We start from the raw sequence: 6,025 nt of genomic DNA on the forward strand, positions 1-6,025 counted from the left end.
CTCCCCCTCAAGTTGGAGAGTGAATGTCTCCAACTCCCAACTTGCAAACCATGAGACCGAAAGTTTCTTTTCCAAGAGCTTTGGTAAAAACATCTACCAATTGATTTATAGAGCTCATGAATCTGGTGACGATGGAATCATCAAGTATCTTGTCTCCTACATAATGACAATCCATTTCAATATGCTGAGTGCACTCATGGAAGATCGGATTAGCCGCTATGTGTAGTGCCGCTTTATTATCACAATAAATAATGGCAGGTTCTGAATGTTGCAATTCCAAATCTTTAGGAAGATACCGAAGCCAAGAAAGTTCACAAGTTCCTATCATGGCTCGATATTCTGTTTTAGCTGATGATAGAGAAATAGTTTTCTAGCGCTTCAACTTCCATAGAATTAATGAAGGACCGAGGAAAATACAATAGCCAGAAGTTGATTTTCTAGTAACCGGACAACCTGCCCAATTAGAATCACAAAAAGCTTGTAATTTGATATCACTTTTAGAGGAAATGAATAGCCTTTGACTTGGAGCATTTTTAATATACTGAACTATACATAAGGCCACTTTCTTATGTGACTTTCTGGGTTGATGCATAAACCTACTCAATATATGAACTACATAAGTGATGTCTAGTCTGGAAACAGCAAGATAAATTAACTTTCTAACCAATCTTCTATAGCGGGCTGCATCTTTCAACACGTCACTTTTATCTGAGAGTTAAGGACCTTTTACCATTGGAATATTAATGGGACCAGCACCAAGTAATCATGCTTCCTTAACAATCTCTAAGGCATACTTGCGTTGGTAGATAAAGATACTATTGCCAAAGTAGACACTTTAATACCCAAAAAAATATTTCAAATTTCCCAAGTCTTTAATGTGAAAATGAGAACGAAGAAATTCCTTAAGTGCAGCAATATTCAAAAGATCATTTTCGGTAATTAAATGTCATCAACGTTGATAAACAGGGCAGTAAAAAAATTGTCATATTTCTTGGCAAATAAAGAATAATTAACTTTGGATTGTACATACTCGACTAATTGAATAGCTTCTGAAAATCTTGCAAACCACTATCGAGATGCTTGTTCTAGACCATATTGTGGTTTGTGCAGCTTGCATACCATGTTGTTCTCCCCCTGTCTACAAAGCCCAGGAGGAGGAGACATATAAATCTCTTCTTCAAGTGTACCATGGAGAAAGGCATTGTTGATGTCAGGTTGGTGAAGGGACCAACCTCTTGCTGCTGCTATAGCTAGAAGACATCTGATAGAGACTATCGTGGCAGTGGGAGAAAAAGTTTCTTAATAGTTGACACCTTCATGTTGTATAAAGCCTTTCGTAACTAGTCGTGCTTTGTATCGATCGATTGAGCCATCAGCCTTGTATTTGATTTTATAGACCCAACAATAATCAATTAAGTTTTTTTTAGCCAGTAGTGGAGTCATAGTCCATGTGCCATTTTCTTCGAGACCCGGCAATTCTCTTTGCATTACTTTCTGCCATTTAGGTGAAGTCGCAGCCTTAGTGTAGGTTCGAGGCTCTATAGTGGCACTAATTTGAGTAATAAAAGTTTGATGGTGTGGTAAGTATCTGTGGTAGGAAAGATGGTTTGAAAGAGGATACTTAGTACCTTTGGTAAGACTTAGATGAAGAAAGGATGATGGTTGGGATGGAGAGAGCAAGATCTGATTGCATTGGTACTCTTGCACCCGAAGTGGTAATGGAATTTAGTCGGAATTGTGGTCCAAGGGAGGAATGGAATGAGTAGAATTATTAGAAGCACATGGAAAAATGTTTTCATGAAAACATTTCTACTAGTAAAAACTTGTTGATTTGTAAGATAGAATTATTTATAGGCCTTTTGACCAAGAGGGTAACTAATAAAAACACATTTAATGGCACAAAGAGAGAATTTATGTATGATACGAGAATTCGTAGCATATGCCAAACAACCAATGGTCCGAAGATGGAAGAAAGAAGGAGTTTTATTATAAAGACATTCAAATGGAGTTTGGAAGGAAAGAATTGGTGATGGAAGACGATTAATGATATGAACAACAGATAACATGCATTCGCCCCAAAAATAAGTAAAAAAATTAGCATGAAACATTAAGGTGCATGCAATTTGTAAAATATGACGGTGTTTCCGTCCCACAATTCCATTTTGTTGGGGCGTGTAAATACAAGAATGTTTAAAAACAATACTTTTTTCTTTAAAAAAAAAGGTTGAAGAGAAAGAAACTTGGCATTAGTGTCGTTACGAAATGCTTTGATGTGAGACGAAAATTGTGTCACCACAAAACTAAAAATATTTTAAAAGTGATTGAGTGTCACCTTTTTGTCTCATTAGATAAACCCAAATAAAACGTGTGTAGTCATCAATAATTGTAAGAAAATAGAAATTGCCAGAAATTGAAAATTATTTATAAGGACCCCCATATGTCACAATGAATAATATCAAAAGCAGATTTTTATTGAAAGTGAACTAATATCAAAAGGTAAACAACTTTGTTTTGCCAAAGGGCATATTTGATAATCTTTACTTATATCGATGAAAATATTCAAGAAATTTTTAGCAATGAGGGCAAGACGAGATGGTGAAATATGGCCTAAACTATTATGCCAAAGGTTAGTGGTAGAAGTGACCATTGCTAATGCCACCAAATAGTACAGACCATTACGCTCCTTACCTAAACCAATCATCTTCTTCGTTTCCGGATCCTGCAAAACACACCAATAAGGAAAAAAAAAGTCACTAAACAATTTAGATCCTCTTGTTAGTCGACTAACAGTCATCAAATCGACCTTAAACTTGGGCACACAAAGTACGTCATATAAATAGAAGGCAGAATTTAAAGGTATCAACCTTTTTGCAATAATATCAACCTTCTCTCCATTGGGTAGCAATACGGGAGGCATTGAGTATTTTTTATGTAATACCCCAAATTTAAAAATAAAATAAAAAATAAAAAATAAAAAAACCCATAATGCGTGCATCATAGAGCCTGCCACCCCCCGTCCTTCTCCTTTCTTCTTCTTCCTTTTCCCTTACCGTGCACGCCACCCTCCCCACCTCCATTAATCCCATCTCCCCCTCCCTACTGCACCATTTCTCCACCTCGCTACCTCTCTCCCATGACGCGTGTATTTTGGACTTTAGCATTGTATTTTGGATGTGTATCTAGAAGGCTTGTTATGGCCTGTGAAACTTGTATCCAGACTCTTATGGTTGAGTTTATTTATGGTATAAATTTGTGCTGTTATGTGCCTTATGAAATCCTATCATTAACATGTCATGTGATGCACCGCATGGTGTGATTTACCCATGCAATTTACACGTGTATTTGGAGGTTTTGGTGTTTCATTTTGGCTTCATGTAAAGTTAATTTCAGAGATGATATTATGTGGTTTGATGCACCACTATCAATAATCCATCGATTAAAAAAAGTTTAGACAAAAATGGTGGTGTCTTTTATTTGGTTGTTGCTGCATTAACATGAGTGTGATTATCCCCATTTTGGATACTCAAAGTTGACATGATCCGTTGAAGTTGGGCCTGAGAAACTATGCTTAATATTGTAAATAGAATATTCTCCTTAGATACAGCCTTAGAGACCATGTTAGCTGCAAAGTTTTGATTGGGCTTTATATTGCCCTTAGATCGAAATTGTTTTGGGTGCCCAGGTGGATAGCCTATTAATTCAAAACAAGTTTGAGCTCAATAACCCATAACGATGCTGCCCTTGGTCGTTTTGGGGGAAAGGGGTGATCGGTCTGCCAACCATAGTTGCTTTGAGAGAGAGGTCGATCGGTTCGCTAGCCCTAGCGATTGCTGCGATTGTTTTGTAGAGAGGATCGATGCCGGTCTGCCAGCCGCCTTGAGACGAGCGATCGGTTCAAATTGATCCACGTTCGATTCACATCGAACTTATATCCCTTAAGTGAACTAGGATAATTTCCATGCCTGAGTTTGAATCAATCATGATTCAAATCGAGATTTAAATAATGCTAAAACACTTCTTTCTTTCTTTCAATCATGTTAGAATTATTAGTATTTTTATGGTGTTATTTTAAAATAAATAATTTTGTGAGTAGATATTTAGATTAGACACATTTTCATGATTACAACTATTTGTTAGCTATTTAATTAGCATTTTTTGATCTTTTAACTACCATAACTAATTTTTAGTTATGTAACTACTTTTTAATTATCTAACTACTAGTACTTTTTAGTTGGTGTTCTTTTATTTTTATAAATAGAAGATGGTGCTATTGTTTTGAATCATTCAAATACATTAGTATTTGCTGTTACAATTAACTCTTGTTCAAATCAAGATTCAATTTCACGAGTTGCACCTTGATTCATGGCAGTCTTGTATTCCGAGAATATATTACCTTTGAAATTTTCAATCGTAACAAATGGACGACAAATTTATTCAAGAAATAAATTTATCTTATTATTGCAAGAATCTAGTCATTTGATTTCATTCATCTCCACTTTTCAATTTTTTTTCCAACAAATAAAACTTGGATTCTTTCGCACATATCAATCTTCTACAAAGAATATGACTTGATTATATATATTTTTTAGATTGTACATCACATTTTATAATTGCATTATGTCCACGAATTTAACTTTACATAAAATTGCACTTACAAATACATAATATACTATTAAAAAAATTCAATAAGTACTAACAACGAGTTCCATAAATATTAATATTAGAATCCGTAAATACTTACTCTAGAGTCTAGGAATGTTAACATAAAATTCCATATATGAACCAATCAAATTCTATAACTCAAAATTACATGGATAAACTTATAGAACCATAGATAAATCGACAAAAACATATACAATTCTATATATCCTAATAACATTATAGATATTAATACAAGATTCAATGAGTACTAACAACATATTACATAAATACTAATATCAGAATTCATTATTAATAATATTGTATTACAGGGATAATAATATAAGATTCTATATATAAACTTATCAAAATCTACATAATTCTATAAGTCACAATTAATAATACAATCCATATATAAAGTTGCAAAAATCTACGAAAGTCTATAAACCACAATTACATGGATAAGTTTTTATAAAATATATAGGTAAATCGATAGACATCATATATATATAAGCTAATTACATAATTCATAGATAAACTGATGAAATTAAATAGTAAGTTACATAAATTATCTTATTACTCCTAGTGGGGTTGAAAGATTTCAGGATGAAGAAAAAGACTGGCACGGAGGATTCAACTTAGGATCCGATAGTCTTGACTACTTTAAAAAAAATCGACATGATCAATTTGGTTGCAAGTAGATATGCATATTCTTCTAAAATAGTTATAGTAACATGATAGTCGCGATATGGTGCGATTAGTGGATCTAGGCCTTCGGATTAGGTCTAAACATACAAGATTGGTGTGCAAGCTCTTTGCTTATACTTATGAAGCAAGTGTCTTGATTTAGGGTGAGAGTGTGTGGTATTAATGGACTGGCTTATATGAGCGGGTTCGCGGTAACTCCTGATAAGCGATTAATGATATTGAAGAGCTAGACTCTCATCAGTGGGTGATTGAAAGAGAAATTGGCCACAAAGCTTAATTATGAGTAGTAGGTTGGACTAAGTGAGAGGAATTAATGTTGACTCACATCTGAAGGGTGATATATATATATATATATATATATATATCTATATATACATATTTTGGAGAAATGTGTAAAAGATGAGTATTGTTGAATATCAAAACGGGAGTTTAGTCTCGCATAAGAAACTAAAAGAAAATAAAAATAAAATACTTTATATAAACTATTGGACTCTCACCTAAGAACTCAAGCTTTTAGGTCGAGTTAAATTTCAAGATTCATGTCAAACTTTGTTTCACTTGGGTTATGACTCTCCTCCCTCTCCTCAAATGAGTTAAAACTTGATTCATGAGTTTAGGTTCGAAATTGATTTCTCTCTTTTCTTTTTTTTAAAAAGTCCTCAGACCCATTCATTTAATC

Source organism: Typha angustifolia, chromosome 2 (genome assembly GCF_048772165.1).
Source record: "Typha angustifolia cultivar Huaian chromosome 2, ASM4877216v1, whole genome shotgun sequence".
Taxonomy (NCBI): Eukaryota; Viridiplantae; Streptophyta; class Magnoliopsida; order Poales; family Typhaceae; genus Typha; species Typha angustifolia.